Source organism: Acinonyx jubatus, chromosome D1 (assembly GCF_027475565.1).
Source record: "Acinonyx jubatus isolate Ajub_Pintada_27869175 chromosome D1, VMU_Ajub_asm_v1.0, whole genome shotgun sequence".
NCBI classification, from domain to species: Eukaryota; Metazoa; Chordata; class Mammalia; order Carnivora; family Felidae; genus Acinonyx; species Acinonyx jubatus.
In genome coordinates this window covers 48,991,264-49,014,246 of record NC_069390.1, presented here as the reverse complement: position 1 = coordinate 49,014,246, position 22,983 = coordinate 48,991,264, and the positions used below count along the sequence as shown (strand labels likewise).

At 39.1% G+C, this 22,983-nt stretch overlaps 1 protein-coding gene across 7 annotated transcripts in view; it reads right to left on the bottom strand.

Annotated features, from left to right (window-relative positions):
• The window catches only part of DENND2B (DENN domain containing 2B), a 177,425-nt gene that overhangs the window by 132,038 nt on the left and 22,404 nt on the right, over positions 1-22,983 (bottom strand). For 5 of the 7 annotated variants that reach the window (XM_027073196.2, XM_027073192.2, XM_027073194.2 and 2 more), the window contains exon 5: positions 22,307-22,439. The exons of the other annotated variants lie outside the window; for them this stretch is intronic. The gene's annotated coding sequence lies outside the window, so the exon portion shown is untranslated. The remainder of the gene's footprint in view (positions 1-22,306; positions 22,440-22,983) is intronic. 7 annotated transcript variants of the gene reach the window in all.

Below are 22,983 nucleotides of genomic sequence, written 5' to 3'. Positions count from 1 at the left end.
CCAAATCTGAGCACCTAGACCATAGTCCTGCTGGCTTCCCACACCCCTCCTAAGCACCAATGTAATAAACAGCTGCCCTGGAGAAAACAATGGGCCTTTGTCTATGCCTCTGCCTTTAGATTATCTTGGAGAACCAAACAGGATAATTCCTTCAGAGGAGCGGTTCCCTTAAATACTGGTCCAGGCCATGATAAAAGATTTTTTTGTTTTTGTTTTTTTACCATCTGCAGCATCTCTCTCAAATGAATTCCCACCTGTTCTATACTGGGCAGTGAGAGGCCTACACAGCCCTCACCCCCACCCCACATGGGAGCATGGGAATCAGGGGCAGCCAGGTCCCTGCAGCCGGCACTGGCCCCATGGCCTTTACCAATCAGACCACAGAGCTACAACTCGTGCTGCCTTCTTAGCCCGGCCACCGAACCGAAAGCTAAGAACTGCTCTTACTCCCCTTCTCTCCATTCACGAGAATATTCCATATTGAGTGAACTATTGACAGCTGTTTTCATCAACACACCTGTTGAAATGGACTATCAACAGTAACTGTGATTTAAAAAAAGAAAAAAAGTATGAAACAACCAGACAGGCAAGCCCCTCCTAACACTGTACCATCAAATAAAAGTTCCCAAACTGACAAACACGTCAATAAATTTTATGTTGTCATTTTTCTTGATTCAAAATATTTTAAAACTAACCTAATTTTGTACAAGAGGAGGATAAGGTACTTTCTTGGAAAGGGCTTGCCCTTTCATCCTATTTTATTTACTTGTTTGTTTTAATTTATTTATTAGTCTAGTTTTCAAATGCCCTTTCTTACATGATGTGAAGATACAAGATTTGAGGTTTTTGTTTATTTCTAGTCTCTTTCCCTGAGAAAAAAATTTTAATCTGGGAATCCCATGTTGGCCTCAAAAAAACGAACAAACAAAAACCGTGTTTTGTGAAATCCCATATCCCTGGAGTGTGCTAGTCTTCTCGCATTTTCCTTCACAAGGATTACTCATGGCAAATGAGTTCAGGAGCCACTTCCTCCAAGCCACCACCAAGGACTAGACGCCACAACACAAAATCCCTTTTCATGAAACAGACGATCTGAGGAACTCCTAGTGTTTCCCCCCAATTCCTCTCTCCTAGCCAGAATTACTCCTCTCCCCAAATGCCACCAAATAAAGCATACTCAGAGTTTTTCAGAACAGTTAGCTGGATACCATAAGTTCCCTGATTCAATTCAGAATTATCGCTCATTTCCATGATTTCAGCACAAGGAAGCATCACAGTGTAGTGGAAAGGGTTTTGGAATCAAATGAACCTGTGTTCAAATTCTGGATCAGACAAGTTCCTTGATTTCTCCAAGTCCTGACTTCCTCCTCTTTGAGACAATTAGTAAGATTTATGAAAGTGTTAAGTAGTGAATGGCACAGAATAGGTCTCCTGAACTGACTCAGTACTTGCTTGACAGCATTCTCTCCTACTGTCCCCAAGAGCTAGGCCTTGCTGGTTATATTTCCATGGCTGTCCTCAATTCCTTTCCAGGCTCTCCTAGGAAAGGCCCAGGGCAGCTACTGAACGGGTATAAATCTTCCATTTCTCCTTCTTAAGAGCCTGAAAGAATGAATTATTAGGTGGCTCCGGGTTCTCTAAGGGCAAGGCTTTCAGTGTCATCCTGGAAAATATTAAAATGTGGAAAAACCACACATCTCATCACCTCGTGTTTCTGTGTGGTATCAAATCAACCCTTTGATGATTTCCTTTTGGAGTTCATTCAATCTGCTCTACGCAAACACTGAATCAGGGCTCTATCACTTTGCAGAACAAATATTTCAAACAGGCAAAAAGTGTAATCAATTTTTTCTGTTTTTTCTGGACTATACATAGTCTTATTTTACAGCCCTCTTATTTTGATCCCTATAATGGGGAACTTCTCCATCATGAAAACAAAAGAATTCCCAGTACCAGATGGGCCAGAAGTATGCCCTTGTGGGCTACCTTTTCTGGAACCAAAGAAATTTTATACAGTTGAATTCTTTATAAGGGTGATTTAGTTAAATTTATATGTTAAATTTGATTTAATTTGTAGAAGTTTGTAAAAGCTTTTCACATAAACAAATTTACAAATCAGCGGGGGTAAATCCTTTATTGGCCCAAGGATCTCAAATTTGGGCTCTAAAAATGTAGTCAGCCTTTTCCATGACAAGCTGAAGGCCTCAACTAAACATGTGGCCAGTGTGTAGAAAGAATCCTTGGACTCTAGTGCTAATCTCAGCCTGCACATCACTACTGACGTACAAAACCTAGAAGTGGAATAGAACCTCACTTTTCTACCCTAGCAGAATATAAATAAGAATCTTTACATTTGTGGGGCCCCTGGGTGGCTTAGTCAGCTAAGCGTCCAACTCTTAATTTCAGCTCAGGTCATGATCTCATGGTTTGTGGGTTTGAGTCCCGCATCAGACTCCACACACACTGTCAGTGCAGAGTCTGCTTGGGATTCTTTCTCTCCCTCTCTCAAAATAAATAAACTTTAAAAAAAATTTTTTAATAAATTAAAAAAAAAAAGAACCTCTACATTTGTAAGAATGTCTAGAAGATTACCAATACAGAAAAGAGCCACTGGGGAAAAGGCACCATTAATGGACTGCACTTGTCCTCACTACCTCCTGCCTGGCCTTTAGCAAGAGCTCCCTCAAAAGACCTCCACTCCCCCACCCCCACCTCCACATCCCCACCCCCCATCACCTCTGCTTTCCAGGCCATCAAAGTGTACTGTCAGGCTGGCTATAAATCCCCATCCACCTCATGCCACTCCAGCCATCTCCCCCGAAGTCTCCATGTTCTTTTATACCTCCAGGTCTTTTGTATACACTGTTCCCCCTTCCTTTCCACCTCTACTTTGCTAGCCAACTCCCATTGTCCCTCAAGATTCAGCTCCAATAGCACCTTCTCTGGTTGCTTTCTGTGATCCTGGGGCTTCCTTTGCATCTTTTCCTTATTATTCCTCCTTCTCCTCTAGTTAATCACCTATATCATACTCTACTATAAGTGTTTCTCATGTTGCCCTAAAAGAATTTTACAAAACAAGTATTCTTCCCATATGTCCAAGTTAAAAATTACTTTTAAACATATGTTTTTGCATCATAAATAGTAGTAGAAATATGCTTTCTAGCCTATTATAAATATTGGCATTTTATAAATATTGACGTTTTAAAATGAAAGTACTACATTACTCTTTTTTTAAATGAGTCCAAATTCATCCAATGAAGTCTGAATACCATAGTGATTTACAATCCATCACCATCCACTTAAATTTTTTAAAATATTTATTTATTTATTTTTGAGAGAGAGAGGCAGAGCACAAGCGGGAGAGGTGCAGAGAGAGAGGGAGACACGGAATCAAAACAGGCTCCAGCTTGGAGCTGTCAGCACAGAGCCCAACGCGGGACTTGAACTCACGAGCTGTGAGATCATGACCTGAGCTGAAGTCAGACGCTTAACTGACTGAATCACCCAGGCACCCCATCACCATCCATTTAAAAAAAAAAAGCATGAAATTTTATATCCATTCCTTCTTCTCTATGAACTTTTACCTTTTACTTCCTTCTCAGGATTTTATCCTAATATTTATGCTTGAAAATCTTTTAGTGATCAACTTTTGACATTTCTCTGCAATATAAGTATTATATATAAATACATTTACATATTTTTAAATCCTATGATATAGACTCTAAATGTCCAAAAAATAATTTCTTTTGGATTGAGTTTTCATTATATTACTATTATGCAACTGATCAAAACATTCATATTACAAATTTGTATTAAATATAAAAAGCAAAATTTTATTATAAATGCATTAATTTCTGTATTTCTAGTCTATATGTTGCAAGGGCCAAGAAACTTTGTTCACATAAATAACTACATAGGAATGAAAGAACTTTTGTTATAGCAATATCAATCTTTGCACTCTGAGTTAGATGCCCAAATTACACAGTGATCTATATTCAAAAATTATTTTGGGATGCCTGGGTGGCTCAGTCGGTTGAGCGTCTGACTTCAGCTCAGGTCATGAGTTCAAACCCTACATCGGGTTCTATGCTGACAGCTCAGAGCCTGGAGCCTGCTTCTAGATTCTGTGTCTCCCTCTCTTACAGCCCCTCCCCGGCTTGTGTGCACGCTCGCTCGCTCGCTCTCTCTCTCTCTCTCTCTCTCAAAAATAAATAAATAATTAAAAAAAATTTTTTTAATTATTTTTAATCATCTACCAGAGGGCAACTCTTTCAGTTTTGTTGAAAGCAAAAACTGGAACCATCTCATTTGGGAAAGGATTTGTTACTAAGTCATTCATTTTTTAAAAAAATTTTTTTAATGTTTATTTATTTTTGAGACAGAGAGAGACAGAGCATAAACGGGGGAGAGGCAGAGAGAGAGCAAGACACAGAATCCGAAGCAGGCTCCAGGCTCCGAGCTGTCAGCACAGCGCCCGACGCAGGGCTCCAACTCATAGACCGTGACATCATGACCTGAGCCAAAGTCAGACGCTTAACCTACCGAGCCACCCAGGCGCCCTGAGTCATTCATTTTTTAAAAAATATTCCTAATTGTTCCTTTGCTATCCTGGGAGTTTTCAAACACCAGACACAGAAATGGCAAAAGAGTCAGAATGAAAAACAGCAATGCCTTCTCCCACTTCTAGCCAAGTGGGAGCAGAGTGACTGAGAAAGGGGACACCAGGAGCGCAACTGCCTTCACAGACCTGGAGGCTACAGGAGTCAGGAAGCTCTCCAGAAGCATGCCCAAGCATTGTGTCTCTCAAGCACAAGCCACATCTTCATACAGAGCTTTCTCCCATCATGGTAGGGCTCTTCCTTCAAATTCATCTCAACAAAAGTGAAATGGGACAAGGGTGGGGAGGTGGCTCCTGGCTGGCTCAGTGGGTTAAGCCTCCTATTCTTTTTTTTTTAATTTTTTATTTATTTTTGAGACAGAAAAAGACAGAGCATGTGCAGGGGAGGGGAGGGGCAGAGAGAGGGAGACACAGAATCCGAAGCAGGCTCCAGGCTCTGATCTGTCAGCACAGAGCCTGACGTGGGGCTCAAATTCACAAACTGTGAGATCATGACCTGAGCCGAAGTCGGACGCTTAACCGACTGAGCCACCCAGGCGCCCCAAGTGTCCTATTCTTGATTTCAGCTCAACTCATGATCCCGTGGTTTGTGAATTCCAGCCCCACATTGGGCTCCATGCTGGCAGTGCAGAGCCTGCTTGGGATTCTCTCTCTCTCCCCCTCTCTCTGCCCCTCTAATGTTTTTTCTCTCTCTCTCAATAAATAAAAAATAAATAAACTTAAAAAAATGAAACGGGAGTCTGGAATTTCACTTCTCTTTTATGAAGTCATTTTCCAAAATGGGGGGTTTATAATTAGGTGATCATTAATTAAACCGTCAGAAAAATTAAAAATGGCTCAATTCCTTAACCCTTTATAATGAGGCTGAAATAGGATCTCAATATATTGAAAAGAACTTCTCACAAATCTCAGTAAATACAGTGCAAACCAAATAGTCTGAACCTATGAAAGGGGAATCAACAAGTAAACTTAGAAAACTTAATAAACAGGAAAAAGATATAAGCAAAGAAAAAAAAACTTAGGAAACAAAAACAAAGCTAATCACTATAATGGAATGCCTTCCCCACAGTAAACAATCAATCAATCAAATTTATTGAATTGAATCAATTCAATTCAAATTTGAATCAATCAAATCAGAACAGTTGGCATCTCCTGATTCTCAAGGAGATAAAACAGACCATCATAATGACTATACGAGTACAGGCTGTAAAAACAGGAGGTCCATACTAAAGCAATGAAGGGATGAATGTGATAAAAACGGAAGTGATGCTACCAGTCAAGAAATCAAGAAAAAGATATGATATGCAGAAATTAATGAAAGATAAAGAGAGATTCAAGAATGTACAAGCTGAAAATCATGAGAAGGAATGCAGCTCAGAGAATCACCCTGCAAATAGTAGAAGTCTTTCAGCAAATGGGCTCAAATCTGTAATTAAAATTTTCATGGAAGCAAACTGTCCAGAAAAAAGAGTTTGGTCCAAATACAAAAGATGTATGGAATTCTGAAAAAAATCAACAACTACAGACTAACACTATCACATTCTCATATTTTTGAAGTATAAAGAAAAGAAAAAATTCTGCCTGTAGAGAAGACCCAAATCTGAATTTCTTCCAATTCTACAGAGGATACAATTAAGGCCCACAGATGTGTATAAAACTCTCAGAAAAAGTATTTTTTCATTTTTTTTGAGTTTTTATTTATTTATTTTTGAGAGGGAAGAGTGCAAGCAGGGGAGGGGCAGACAGAGAGGGGGACAGAGGATGTGAAGCGTGCTCCATACAGACAGCAAAGAGCCCGATGTGGGGCTTGAACTCATAAACCATGAGATCATGACCTGAGCCTGAAGACAGATGCTTAATCAACTGAACCACCCAGGTGCCCCAGAGAAACTACTTTTTTTACCCCAAATTCTTACTTTTAAAAAATTGTTTTAATGTTCATTTATTCTTGAGAGAGAGAGAGCACACTCACACAAGTGGGGGAGGAGCAGAGAGAGGGAAACACAGAATCTGAAGCAGGCTCCAGGCTCCGAGCTATCAGCACAGAGCCCAACACAGGGCTTGAACTCACAAACCACAAGATCATGACCTGAGCCAAAGTCAGACACTTAACTGACTGAGCCACCCAGGCACCCCAACCTGAAATTATTTAACAAGGTTAGACTTGTTGAGAAAATGAAAAAGAAGTATCTGTTAGAGCTTTGATCTTAAGAAATTTATGCATCACATACCTCAGTCCAAAATATGGCTGAAAGAACAACTTTAAATGACGCAAGTTTTAAAAATAAAACTAAATAACCAAAATCAACAATTTACTAAAATGATGAATAAAATGTTAAATGGGGAAAAGAGCAATTGTCAACAATAAGTTACCAGTAAAAATATACCAAAGTAAGCAACAGAGAAGGAGGGTGGGAGCAGTATCAGAACATGAAGATAAGTTAACAAGTAATTTATATAATGTCTTTAACATGCAAGAAGAGGCATATCAACCAAATACAAAGTGTAGGTATTACATGGATCCCAATTCAAAAATCCAATTTAAGTAAAAGACACCTTTGAGACAATAGAGGACATTTAAATACAAGCTGGGTAACAGATGATATTGAGGAATTAGTTTACTTTTGTTAAATTTATTAAGAATTGCTATATGTTTTTCGAGGGGCACCTAGGTGGCTCAGTCAGTTAAGTGTCTGACTTTGGCTCAGGTCATGATCTCACAGTTCCTGGGTTCAAGCTTCGCATAAGGTTCTGTGCAGACAGCTCAGAGCCTGGAGCCTACTTCAGATTCTGTGTCTCCGTCTCTCTCTGCCCTTCCCCTGCTCGTGAGTAGGCTGTCCCTCTCTATCTCAAAAATAAAAACAAACATTAAAAAAAAAAAAAAAAAGAAGGGCTGGGGCGCATGGGTGGCTCAGTTGGTTGAGCATCTGACTTAGGCTCAGGTCATGATCTCACATTTCATAAGTTCTAGCTCCCCATCAGGCTCGCTGCTATCAGCCTGTCAGCACAAAGCCTGCTTTGGATCCTCTGTCCCCTCTCTCTGCCCCTCCCCTGCTTGCACTCTCCCAAAAACGAAATAAATATAAAAAAAAAAAAAAAGAAGGGCTATATATTTTCAAGTCCTTATCAATTAGATTTGCTTTCTGAAATATCATTGGGTAAAATAGCATAATCCAGAAATGAGGACAGATAGATAAAACAAAACTGGCAAAATGCTGATAATATTTGAAGCTGGATGAAGAAGTCATTATGGGAGTTCATTATGCAGTTCTTTGACTTTTGTGCATATTTGAAAATTAAAAGTTTTTAAAATTAGCATATTTATTGGGCATCTACTAAGTATCAGTCACTGCCTAGGTATGAGACACAAAGATAAAATGGCCCCAAGAAAGAAATACAATAAAGCAAGAGTTTTTAACCTAAGGTTCACCCTGGCAAATATCCATGACGAAGTCAAAGGTAGTGCTATTACTACTGTGCTTTATTGCCTATATTCATAATTAAAAGAAATATTAAATTTCAGTCTGGGATCAATGAAAATGATGATGTAATTTTTTCCTAGCCAAGCTGCAGACCCTCTGAATTCTATCCATGAACCTCCAAGAGTGACATCATTCTGCAAATATTCATTAAATACCTACAAGGCAGCAGTCACTGCTAAGCACTGGGGATGCAAAGGTGAGGAGAATACCATCTTTCAACTACACAGATTAAAACAGTGTGGCATTATCACCAAAAAAGACAGACAGCGCAGTGGAACAAAAGTTTGTAACATACCTAAGTATATGTATAAATTTAACATATGATTAACATTGGCAATTTCAAAACAGTGGCGAAAGAATGGATTCCTTAAAAAATGACATTAGGTCATTGGGAAAAAAATTAAGTTAGCAGAGTAGTTGAGGACATGGGCTCTAGGGCTCAACTATCTGAACTTGACTCCTATCTTTGCAACTTACTAGCTGAGCAACCTTCAGCAAGTCAATTTACAGTGATACTAACAGTGCCTATAGCACAGGTTTGTTGAAAGTTTAAATGAGTCAGTATAAGTGAAGCAAGTGCCTAGCATATAATATGCACTCAAAAAATTAGCTATCATTAGTATTATGATTTTGTAACAGAATAAGTTCCAGATTGAGTAAAGATTTAAATGCAAAAAATGACGTTACAAAAGAAGCAGAAAAATATATAATGGATATTTATCTAATATTCCCTCAGGAAGATCATTCTAAGAATGACACCACAGGTAAAAAAATTATTTAAAAGACTAATAAATTTGGAGTGGCTGGGTGGCTCAGTCAGTTAAGCATTTGACTCTTCATTCCAGCTCAGGTCATGATCTCATGATTCATGAAATCAAGCCCTGCATCAGGCTCACAGCACAGAGCCTGCTTAGGATTCTCTTTTTCCCTCTTTCTCCGTCCTTCTTCCATGCATGCATGCTTGCATGAGTGCACTCTCTCTCCCTCTCTCTCTCTCAAAATAAATAAATAAACTTTAAACAATAATAAAAGACTAATACATTTCACTACATTAAATTATTTAAAATGTTTATATTTAGAAACAAATTAAAGTTAGATAAATTACAAACTGAGGGATATATATGTAGTATATATGACTTAATATCCTTAATATTAAAAACATTGATAAAATCAGTACAAATATAATACATGAACATATAAATCACATAAGAAATATAAATTATATAATATAAATTAAATGGTATTAAGCATATGAGAAAATACTCAACCTCAGTAGCAATCAAAGAGATGCAAATTAAAACAGTAATGCAAAACCATTTTTATCTTATCAGATTTACAAAATACCATTTTCCTTCTTTTTAGTTTTGCAGAGACAGCTGAAAACATGCACTCTTACCCTAGCAGAAGTGTACCCAGGGTAAAGACTTTTTGGAAAGTGATTTGGCTAAGTGTATCAAAAGTCCTTAAAAATGTTCATCTCTTTCATCTACATCTACAAATGTATCCTCCAAAAATAATCAGGGAACTGCACTAAAATATAGGCATAAGGATGTTCAACAGTGTTTTTATAACAACAAAAAGTGGGGGGGGGGGAACTAAATGTAAATAACAAAGCAGATATTTAGTATTTTGTGAATGAATGTCTATTTTGTGAATGAATGACAGTGTTGGTATATATTTTGGTATATATGTAAACAATGGTCATCTCTATATAATGGATTTTGGGGTTTTTTTGTTGTTTCTGTTTTCTAATTTTTCTGGAGAAAATATGAATTACCTGTGTAAAACTGGGGGGGGGGGGAGGTGCCCCATCCATGGGCTCTTGAAAATGATAAGTAGAGGAGAAAGACATGTAAATAAGTAACCAACTATAATAATCATGCCTCCAGAGAACAGAGAAGGGCTTGATTCTGCCTAGAACTGAGTTTTTAAGGATGAATTTGCCAGGGAATGAAGTAGAAGGCCAAGAGAATATCAGGCACAAAAAAATGAAAGGGAAAAAGAGCCTATTGTATTTGTACACTACATGCATGGCAGGAAGGGCAGGCTACGTGCAAAGGACCTGAAGTAAAAGCCAGATGACAAACATGTTTGAATGTCACATTAAGTGAGTTTAGAATTACTGTCAAAGATATAGAACAAGAAGAATCAATAAAGGGTTTTTATGATTCATTTACACAAAGGTCAAGAAAAAGCAAAATGGAGATACACGAGTGGTTAGCAGTAGATACAAACTTCCAGTTATAAGACAAATAAGCACTATGCACGTAACATACATGATGACCATAGCTAACACCGCTATATGACATACAGGAAAGCTGCTAAGAGAGTACATCCTAAGAGTTCTCATCACAAGGAGAAATTTTTTTCTTTATTCTGTCCTTCTTTCTTTTCTTTTTATTATATCTATACAAGATGAATGTTAGCTGAACCTACTGTGATAATCATTTCATGATACACGAAAATCAAATCATCATGTTGTACACCTTAGTTTTATGCAGTGATGTATAGCAATTATTTCTCAATAAAACTATAAAAAAGAATTCTATTTTAAGTGTTTGTAAAGATTTGAAAAGAAAAAAGGAAAAACAAATGGTAATAAAAGAGTGGTTAGGGGTAGGAATGCACATTCTACCTCAAAAGAGACATAAAGCTGGAAATGTTCTATATCTTGATCTGAGAGTGGTTACATGGGTGACTACATATGCTGAAAGCCAGTAAGTTATATGTTTAATATTTGTGCACTTTACTGTATGTTATTCCTCATAAAAAAGGAAAGGGTTTTTAGAAAGGAACTATGATAATTAAACTATTTTAGAAAGATCACTCTTGGGAGCAGCCTGAGAGACTGACTGAAAAACATCCAGGGGCAGGCATTCTGAGACATTAAGGATGCATTCCACAAAAAAGATGGTCAAATCTTTAACTGAGTTGGAGGCAAGACAGTGAGGAGGACTTTCGGGAAATGTAACTGACAAGACTTCGAGTATGATTACTGAGAAAAAAGGAGAAATCAGAGATGACTCTGATATCAATAAAGGAGCTCATGAATACAGAAGAAAGACAGCTTTATAGAGATAGGTACTAAACTAAACAGGGAAATTTTGAGAGGCCTGCAGATCATCCAGCTGTCCAACAGCAATAATTATACACACTAAATTACATGCCAGGTCATCTAAGTACTTTACATATATTAATTCATTTGTCCTCACAAAGACCTTAGGAGGCAGGCACTATTTTTACCCCCATTTTACAGATGAGGAAACTGAAGCACGGAGAGGTTAAGTGACTTGTCCAGGATCACATATAATGAGTGGTATAAAAAGGATTTGAGGGGTACCAGGGTGGCTCAGTTAGTTAAGCATCCAACTCTTGATTTCGGTTCAGGCCATGATCTTATGGTTGGTCATGAGATGGAGCGCCAGTTCAGCACTAGGTGTGGAGCCTGCTTAAGATTCTCTCTCTCCCCTTCTCCCTCGGCCCCTCCCTCACTCATGCACTTGCATTCACGTGCTCTTTCTCACTCTCCCTTTCTCCCTCTCTTTTTGCCCCTCCCCCACTTGCACTGTCTCTGTCTCTCTCAAAATAAATAAGCAAAAAAAAAAAAAAAAAAAAAAGGAAATAGTTGAAGCCCTGAAGATAGCTGAGATCCCACAGGAAGAGGGTACCAAAATTAAGAATAAAATATGCTTCTCAGTGTTGTTGCAGACATGAATAAAGCAGAGCAAACCCCAACAGACAATGTACAAACTGGCTCCAGATACCAAGCAAAGGAGGGGAAAACAACCTCACTCCAATTGGCAATTCAAAGCCTCGATGAAACACTCTTCTGCATCCATCTTCTTTTGCCTCTCTTCTGTTGAGCAGCTGCCTTTCCAAATGATGGGAAAATTTAGCATGATTGCCTCCCTCTCATTTGTGTCATTCACTCTAAAAAAACAAGGCAACATGCCCCTCCTGGCATCTCCACAAAGAGCCAGTGAAGCAGGCCAAAGTGAAGAGCCTGAGAAATACCGAATGCTGCATACTGTGTGTCCAACTGTAGGCAAAGCAACTTTCAGAGGAAGGAGGAAAGTTCCCATGGAGAAGCCTCTTCTTTGAGATTACACAGACAGAAGAGATTCTCTGGGAAAGATTTCAAACTTTATTGAATGTTTCGTCAGAGAAGTGCTGCCCTTAATGGAACTTCCCCAATTTAATGCAAAGGAGCTAATTTTGATTTCTCTTAAATTTAAAGATAGGCTTGGAGAACAGTGGCAAGGGGGACAGGGGAGGACCTAGTGTGAGCAGAACAAGTGAAGAGGGATGCACTACTGCTGAAACCCCCTCCTCTTGGGCTAGGAATCCCAGGAAACTTAACAGCTGCCAGATCTACCTGGTATATTCCAGGTGACCAGTTGAGGACCCTCACTAATCCTTGTTCACCTTCAAAACTGCCTCAACATTCATCATATTGCCTCTTATATAGTAAACTTTCAACAAGTGACTGCAAGCGTAAGTGAACAGTCTGAACTAACTGAGGGTTTATTGACGAGCTATATAATGTTGGGGGCTAAACTGAATGTGAAATAGAGCCAAATGTTAATATCTTATTAATAACATTTGATGCAGCATGATCAAAAGATTAAAGTTCCAATACTAAGCACAGTATTAGGTGTTTCACAGGTCCTGCTCAATAAGTATTTGTTGAATGTTAAATGCTCCAGGATTTTTTTGCAACTCAAACTCTCAGATCCAGTATGAGATATTATTTAAAGGTCTGTGTTCTCACTTACATGCTGACTTTTAAAGTTTTCCCTTAGAGATGGAAAAAGATTCCTGAGGATGGAAAAACTTTTAAAGTATCATACCCTGTGCCAATTCACTGGCTTGGTAAGGGTTGTATTAGTCTATTCCCCTCAGTTCCAGTTGAAAACTTATGTGGACTACATGAGTAGGCCCGAGCTTCAACACAACCAATCCATCCAAAGCATTTGTGGGCCCAGGAGCCTGGTTCTTACTCCCACTGACCTCTTGTGTCCAAGGAGAAGGAAGGAGGGAAGGAGGGAAGGAGGGAAGGAGGGAGGGAAGGAAGGAAGGAAGGAAGGAAGGAAGGAAGGAAGGAAGGAAGGAAGGAAGAGAGAGAGAGAGAGAGAGAGAAAGAAAGAAAGAAAGAAAGAAAGAAAGAAAGAAAGAAAGAAAGAAAGAAAGAAAGAAAGAAAGAAAGAAATGGTGCCAGGCTGAGGAGCCTGGATGCCTGACTCCCCAGCCACAATGCAGTACCTGTGACAGAGAGGTCCAGACTCTCTTTTGGAAGCTGCTCTCATTCACTGCCCATCTGCTCCTTCTGCCCCTGCCCATGCTCTCCACCATGATCTTCACATGGAGGACAGTGTTATCTTCTATCCCTACTTTACTAACCTGACCTGGGTTTCTTAAGAAGGATTACCATCGAGACACTAAAATTTCATTTACAACATATATGGAATTAAATAAAGTAAAATACTGGTTCTCCAGGCTTATTGCTCCCAAACTCTCTTAGAAATCAGGGTACACACCTTTTGTCAGAGAATTACATATCATCTTCAAAAAATACACAATTTCTAAAAACAAAAACAAAACAAACTGAAATGTTACTACTCCCCAAACTACACTGATATCTGGATTATTATAATGGCTTCCTAACTCCTACAAGGCTCCAACTTATTCTTCAATTATACTCCATTTTCTATATTACATTATTTGTCACCTTCACTGAAGAGAAAATACAGAACAATATTTAAAGTATTTTCACATGTCTCCCTGTCATTCCAAATTTAAACTCTTCAAGATAACATTCAAGATTCTCCAGGATCTGGGGCCTGGCTGGCTCAGTCAGTAGAGCCATGCAACTCTTGACCTTGGGATCATTACTTCAAGCCCCACACTGGGTGTACAGATTACTTAAAAATAAAATATTAGGGGTGCCTGGATGGCTCAGTCAGTTCAGAGTCTGACTCTTGATTTCTGCTCAGGTCATGATCTCACGGTTCATGAGATCGGCCATTTCAGGCTCTGAGTGGAGCCTGCTTGAGAGTCCCTCTCTCCTCTCTCTCTGCCCCTTCCCTGCTCGCACACACACTCTCTCTCAAAATAAATAAACATTTAAAAAAAATAATCCTCCAGGATCTGGTCTTACACAGCTTCTACAGCCTACTATATCTCCCATGGATCTCTTTCATTAACTCGCTGATTCAATTAACATGGCCTAATTTCCATCCCAATTTCTATCCCACACAAGCCAACATCTTTTCTGCCTCTGAGCCTTTGCTCATGCTATTCCTAGTCACTTCCCACCCCTCAAAGCTCCTCCCTTCATTCTGAAGGAAGCACTGTATAGAGGAAAGAGAACTGACCTAGGAATCAAAATACCTGGATTCCAGACATGGTTCTAACAAAACCATGTGTGCCTTTGGGCAAGTTCTTGTCTCTCTGGGCTCAGTTTCCCCATTTATAACCAAGAAGCTTGAACTAGATCATCTTAAGAGTCCTTCCAGCTTTAAATAACAAAAACAACAACAAACCAACAAAACTCAATCTCGCCTTGAAAGCCTACAAGTCCTCCACAAATTTCTCTAAGGACTCCAGTCCACACTATTCTCTCCCTTCTCTGAACTCCTGTGTGTAATCCAAAATAAATCAAACTTTGCATTTGTTCAACTCAGATATTCTGAGCATTTTTTTGGCCAGATACTATGGTAAAGCCTTGGTAATAAATATAAAAGCAAGTAAGACCCAGACTTGTATGTATCACCTGCATATCCTTTTCCCCTCTACTATTTTTATCCAAGTGAAGTCATGTTAAACATGAACATCAAATGCAAATGACACCACTTACTCATTTAACAAATATTTAAAGAAAACTTTCCACATACTGTTCTAAAAAGTAAGGATACCAGTAAACAGATGGACCAACTCCCTAATCCCACGAAGTTTATTTATTTGTGAAAGCAAACAGGAAAAACACACAAATACGTAATATAATTTTAGAAAGAAAAACAAAGGAAGGATTAAAGATTCACTAAGAGAAGTTTGCATAGGATGGTCAGGGACAGCCTCCTCGAGGAGATGCATTTGAGCTGACACCTAAATGAGGGAGGGTACAAACTAGCAATATTCAAGAAGAATATCCCAGGTACAAGGCAAAGGCTCTGAGACAGAAGAGATGGGAAGGACGGTGGACAGCAGGTGGGAAGACTAGAGGCTAGAGCACTTAAGGACTTGGGCAGTAAATCTGAACTCTAAATATGAGGGCTAAAGTAGAGGACACACATAATACTTTGGTTGCTATGTGGAGAAGAGACTATAAAGGGACAGCAGAAGAGCTGGGACCAGTTAGAGGCTATACAGAACCAGTTACAGGCTTGGCATTCAGTGTGTAACTGTCTAGGTTCACATCCTGGCTCTTCATCTTTTGAGCTGTGTGATCTCAAGAAAGTTCATTTCTCTGTATGCTCACTTATGGATAGGTCATGTAAATTTCAAAACAAAAATCAATGTAATGTACTATGCTTTTCCCTAAAGAAAAAAATCTTTAAGAAATGATGTGGATTATAAAATATTCTCAGTACCATTCCATCATCCAACCATCAAGCCCACCTGAGCAGACACAGTCACAATGGCCAAAGCAGTCACACTACCTGCCATGCCATTTTCCTTTCCGACTTTGTGTATACATTTTCTGACCCTCTTTCCTGGAAATTTGTCTGGGTATAAAAGCCTCTCATGCTGGCAACATGTCACACTCAGCACCCCTGCCCCCGATCCCCATAGCCCTAAAAATTTCTAGACACCAAAGCCAGAATATTTCTTAAGAAAAAAAAAACAAATCAGCATCACAGCCTAGGTAAAAAAGAGGGAAAGAACAGAAACAACCCAAATACATATCCAGAGAATCATCTAGGAGTGTCCTTCCCGTCAGTGTACAGAAGTCACAGTGCCTTCACCTAGTTACTATGAGGGTGCATAAAATAACCTCAAGTAGTAAACGTTTTCAATGGAATGGAGGTCTAAGTCAATGAGGGGAAAAAAAGAATTATAACTTTTTCATTTATTTACTCGATTTCCACAGAACTACATGCTCTTCTGGTTTTCTTCCCTGTCCCATCCACCCATTTCCCTACACCCACAGCCCTAGTAACCTATCAGGGCCAGCTCTTCTTTTTTTGAAGATTTTATTTTTAAGTAATCTCTGCATCCAACATGGGGCTCAAACTCATAACCCCAAGATTAGTTCCACCAACTAAGCCAGCCAGGCACCTCTTGATGCGGTTTCAACCAAGTCTGAGCCTCATACCCTGAGATCTACCCCTGGCCTCCCAGGGACCAATAACAGTGACAAATACATGGGAACTAAGTAGGCAACTTGTATGTCGGCAGGGCTGGGCACATGATACAGCTCTCAAATTGGCTTTCTTGCTTTTATCTAAATCAGGAATAAACAAAAACTGATAAATGTGATTTTACCAATACCTTTCAGCAAAGCTATTTCAAACTAATTCTAACCACTAAGCTACTCATGGGGATTTTTTAAATGGTCCATCTGAAATAAGACACAAAGTGGCCTCTGCCCATCTCCCATGACTCTACTATATCACTTGCTATATAAACGTTTTGGTCCTAAATACTATTCTAATTTAAGACAGTGACCTGTCAAAACACAGATATGGAAAAAAATAGCAAAACAAAACCCTTGGAACTGATTTTTTTATTAATTTGACATTAAGGAGTCAAATGAACACTTTGACCTTAAATCCCATTTTTCCATGCTTTCCCTAACCCTATAGAGCACTAAATATTCATCTGTAAGCTGGCTTTTCTTCATCTCTAGTACAGATTCTACTGTCCATTGAAAAACAAAAGCTTTGGCTTCCCTCCCATACTAGTAAAACATTTTAAGAGAATTTCCATTCCCCTTGGGTCCCAGTGTGAGAATCACTCTGGTCTGTGTAGAAGCCCTTTGGATCCAAGCACCTAGAATCTATCCTTGGCAAAACAGACCTTCAGGAAAACCCTCTCCAGGTAGTTCTCACTACCAACCACTGGGTATTTTCTACTGCAGTGGATATTATGCTAAGTGAAGTTCCTGGCAATAGAAAATGTAATCTAACACAACTGGTAGCAAAAATAATTAACCAGGCCCTGTTCACTCACTAGAAAATATACCCCACATGCTCAGCCTCCTTGTCAAGGGTCATCACAGCACCTAGAAGAGAGGGCAGAATGATATAAGCATGGCCACTTCCCAACAGCAGCATTCAAATCAAGAGATATCCAACACCCACATCCAAAAATAATTTCTAACTTTTTAGCTTTACCCATTCACTGATTCATCAAACACCTAATATGATGTTCACTAAAAAAAAAAAAAAAAAAAAAGTAGTAAGAGAACAAACAGATGCTTAAAAAGGACTAACCCAGTGCTTTTTCCACAGCAGATATTCAATAAATGGTGAACACAAGTAAGGGTGTATGAATGACAATAATACAGACCAGTGTCTGATAAAACATCCCAACACAAGGATACCTTGGTTAAAGGCACTTGCTACTCCACTCCAATTAGCCTTCAGAATAAAAAGAATAGGGAGAAGGGTAGGGGGGAAATCCACAAATACCTAGATTCAAACTTGTTCTTAGTTAAATTAACATCCAAGATCCCAATTTCACACCAAAGGAAGACAAAAAGCCACTAACATTTATACTTGTCTACTCAAAGTAGTTTCCAGAGCACTGACAATCAGGGTTCCCAACATATTCTAATCACTATGACCTTTATCACAAAATGTCCATTAAAAAGAGTTTTATTTCTTACGCTATTAACAAAGTGTTAAGTAGATTCTTTCTATCATATTTGCTTGGGTATCCTAAGTTCTGGTTTAAACAAATGATTCCCACACTTCTAGAAGGGCCTCAATTGGGATAGTCTGTTACTTTTAGAGTAATCTTATAAAGGCTGGATTCTTTTTAAGCTCTTAAAGGGGACTTAGGCAAAATTCTTTTGATATTTTTTTAGAAGATCATCTTCAGTATTTACATATGTTACACAATTATTCGTGCCGATAGGAAGAAAAAGCACATTTTATTTCCAAAAGGCTCCCTTCACTGAAACCTGTAATTGCTTACATATCTGATATTGACTTCCTGCATAAAACAAAAAACAAAGCAACAAGTATAATCATGGGTCTAAAAAGAGAGTTGTATAAAGAAAAATACAGAGTGCTCAGCTTGTTTAGCCAGACAAAGAGAAAGAAAGGATGAGTCCAGAGGGGCAATCTGCACATTTGGTAGCTGCCACTGGGGCCCAGGAAAGACAACTTGTTCCCTCTGTGAACATTTGTGTGTTGAAGAAGGATGGGAAAACCGTGAAAGCAAGAAACATGAAAAGAAAACTCAGGCTAATAACAAGGAGATAATCTGTGATTATCAGTCTGGAAAGCTCAGAAAATGTTTCCTAGAGAGGTTGTGAAATCTCTCGAGAGACAGCAAATCACTTGAGAGAGATTAAGGATATTTGGAGGCAGAGTGAGTTAAAATAGTCAAATGGTTGTACTATACAGGAGATTATATCTGAGAACCAAAAGGATACCCCAGTCCTATTTTTCTAAAGCTTTCAGCTACCTTAGAAAATCTAAATCACTCCTTTAATAAATGATAAAAATAACAAATGCTTACCAAATATAAAAACATTAACAACTGTGTGAGTAAGCAATGAACCAAAAATGCAACCAAACATCTCTGGCATTTAACTAAGAGCACTGTCCAACGTAACTCCTCATCAGGGAAATACAAATCAAAACCACACTGAGATACCACCTCACACCAGTCAGAGTAGCTAAAATGAACAAATCAGGAGACTACAGATGCTGGAGAGGATGTGGAGAAATGGGAACCCTCTTGCACCGTTGGTGGGAATGCAAACTGGTGCAGCCACTCTGGAAAACAGTGTGCAGGTTCCTCAAAAAATTGGAAATAGATCTACCCTATGACCCAGCAATAGCACTGCTAAGAATTTACCCAAGGGATACAGGAGTGCTGATGCATAGGGGCACTTGTACCCCAATGTTTATAGCAGTACTTTCAGCAATAGCCAAATTATGGAAAGAGCCTAAATGTCTATCAACTGATGAATGGATAAAGACGTTGTGGTTTATACATACAATGGAATACTACTTGGCAATGAGAAGGAATGAAATATGGCCTTTTGTAGCAATGTGGATGGAACTGGAGAGTGTGATGCTAAGTGAAATAAGTCATACAGAGAAAGACAGATACCATGTTTTCACTCTTATGTGGATCCTGAGAAACTTAACAGAAGAAGACCATGGGGGAGGGGAAGGGTAAAAAAAAAAGTTAGGGAGGGAAGCAAACCACAAGAGACTCTTAAAAACTGAGACTAAACTGAGGGTTGATGAGGGGTGGGAGGGAGGGGAAAGTGGGTGATGGGCATTGAGGAGGGCACCTGTTGGGATGAGCACTGGGTGTTGTATGGAAACCAATTTGACAATACATTTCATATAAAAAAAAGACCTTTATAGTGGAAAAAAATAATTAAATAAATAAATAAATAAGAGCATTGCCAAAGTCGCTATTTGAAACCTCAATTCTCAAAACTTAACAGCATTCTCACAGAAACTCCTACCAAAGATCACCAACAATGAGACTTGCCATTCTCTAGAGGAAATCCCAGCTGATTTTCCTTTCTGATCTATAACTACAGGCTACAGATGAAACAAAATGGCTTTCAGGTGACACAAGATAACAAACTACAAGAAGGAACCAAGGGACTAATCAGGGCATGAACTCTGTCTGATGCTAGAGCATTACCCTCACCTAGAAGAACCAGAAAAACTGAGCTAAGAAATCCCTCTGATATCAAACTCCAGACACTTCTAAACAAAAGTGGCAAAGCTGGAACTTGAACCGATATCTTTGGAGTCTAAATCCCCTATGCTGAGAAGTCACATTCCTCTGAGATCCAAAACCCAAACTGAGTCGTCCTGATACGATTAGAGCCGGTCGTGAGAATTTTACCTATCAAAGCCCTACCAATGCGGTAAGCAAGCTCTCCAGTTAGAGGCTCTTTAAGGTAAAAATGGGTATAGAGAACTGAGATCCTATGTTGGGTTTACATTTTTTATTTTACACAAAACTATGGTTGACTCTAACATTAATTAAAATAAAAATCCTTGGGGCGCCTGGGTGGCTCAGTCAGTTAAGCATCCAACTCTTGATTTTGGCTCAGGTCATGATCTCACAGTCCTTATATTGAGCCCCATGTCTGGCTCTGCACTGACTGTGGAGCCTGCTTAAGATTCTCTCTCTCCCTCTCCCTCTGTCCCTCCCCTGCTTGCACATGCACAAGCTCTTGCTCTCAAAAATAAATATATAAACAAACAAACAAATAATAAAAATTCTCTAGTTGACCAACTTGATTTTCTGCCTTTTTTGGGCACAACTCCCCCACTACCTGGTATCCCTTGCCTAAAAACCAATTCTTTAGAGTACTGACAAGTTCAGAGAAAAAGGCCTAGATGTCGCACAAGGAAGAACCAGTTGCACTAGACTGTATTCAAAGTGGGAGACAATTCTAATAAAATGGCTCCACCCACTGCTGCCCTTCCTGAGCCCATTATCTGCAGAGAATCAAAGGGTCTAGCTATAAACTTGGGTATTCAAAGGCCCCCTAAGCTCTCTAAGTGTATATATGAACACAACTTACTGGTAAGAAATGTAGAGGGGTAGGAAGAGCTCTGCACATCTCTAAATCCTGGCTTTCCTATCCCTTTGAAATTCCCACACAGTAACTTTGCAAAGGCATCCTATTGTTCCTCCATGACAAAAAAAGTGAAATAAAGTGCATTTTCTCTTAACTGGTTTTATTAAGAAACAGAATCTCAATTCATTTTTACCTTGGCAATACCAAATTTTAAAATTCAACATTTTTAGGAAACAAGGAAATGTTGGGGGGAAAGGACACCTCAACTTAAATGAGATCTTTAGAGCAGAAGCCCTGGTTTGGGAGCTCAACTTTCCCACTTACTAAAGGCTCTTAAACAAATTATAACATTGATCTCTGTCCTAGGGTAATTATAAAAACAAACAAACAAACAAAACAAAACAAAACACTTTCACCAAAGCATTGCAACACATGTGGGAAATATAAAGGACAAACCATGTTGCCCCACATACACATTCCAGTTCAATGTTTGCCCGGTCAGATCCAGCTCTTTTCTAGATCCCCAGCAGCCCTGTGGTCAGTGCAACAAAGTCTTACCCAGTGAACCAAGCTACTGGAGAGGCCAGGAATTTAAACATCCAGGTATCTTTCCTACATTCACTTTTTTTTTTTTAACCTCCTTTACTAAGAACTACATCTTGCACCTTACCTGTGATGAGCAAGTTACAAATCCTGTACCCTGATGTCACATTAATCTTCAAAAAATGGCTTTGCCCATCACTCCTTTTCTCAAAAATCTTTAAAGCCAGACCATGCATATAGGATAAAGTTGCAACTCCTGAGCCAGAATTCAAGCTGACCAGTCTGCTTCAACTGAACTTCCCACTGCCCATTGTGGAAGGCAGCTGTGGAGGCACAAACTTTAGAGGTAGACAACCAGGAGTTAGAATTCCAGCTTTACCACTCACTTCCTGTGTGATCTTCAGCAAGTTACTTATATTTCAGCTCTTCTCTTTGTAAAACAAGAATTCCCTCTCTTTAAGACAAGAGTAACAATACCTACTTCGAGAGAGTGTGGCATGTGGCACCGAGTAAGATGCTCAGTAAGCATCACATTTCTCCCCAGCTCCAATCCAAATGATCTACTGTCTCTCTTCTTGGAAACTCTCCCTAGCAACTCTCCACCAGGTTTAGAGCCATGCTTTGCTTCAAGGCCTAATTGAAATCCCTTCTCTTCCTTAAAGGCACTCTGGTTCATAATCATATTCTCCTCTGAGCTTCTATAATTAATTCTTATATTCTAAGCCAATGGATCTAAAATTTTTATTCTTCTCTTATGTGTCACTCCTCTTTCCCCAATGAATCCACAAACCCAAGAGCAAAGTTTTTACTAATTATCAGCCAGTCACCAAGTGTTCCATAAAAAATACTTTGAAGATAACACCACTTCCCATATGCACTTGAACAAATCACCCCCATATCTTAGGGAGTTTTTCCAAGGGTAATAGTTACCAGATAAATGAAAAGGATGCTTGTATCTACGTAGTCACAGTGGAACTCTCAGACAAGCCAGCAGAGTCCAGGAAGCCTTTACTTCACTCCATGCATTCAACAGGCTCTTCTTAAGCTCCTTCTTTGTGCAGTCCTTAATTCAGCACGGGAGACAGACTATGAGCAATTTGGTTTCTACCTTTGATCAGCTTTCTGAAATCTAGACTATTTAGATTCTTTAGAAACCCGTCTCTGAAAAATCTCATCAGTGAAGGGATTCACTTTCTGAAAATACTACTTGGGGAAAAAAGTAACACAGTCACTTGAGTTTTAATCTTGTGGCCCTATCCCAAGATGGCCAGTTGAAGTGTGTGCATATAAAAGATAACTCAAAACTGTCCTGGAGCTGAGATAATGACCTCTTTCCCATTCCCAAGACCCTGCTGCCCAAACAAGAGAAACACCTGCATGGCATAAAACCAAGAGCTAGACTAAGGCAGCATTAAAACAAATTCTCTCAGTTAGTGAAGTTGTTTTATTCATGTCCAAGCAACTGTAAACTACATTCGTATAAAGATCCCAGGAAAATGCAATAATCCTTAGAAACACTTGAAAATGTTCAGTCTCTTAAATTCTACTAAATTACTAAATTCTTGGATAAGGTAGCACAAACATTGGCTAGTCTTGAGTCACTTAAA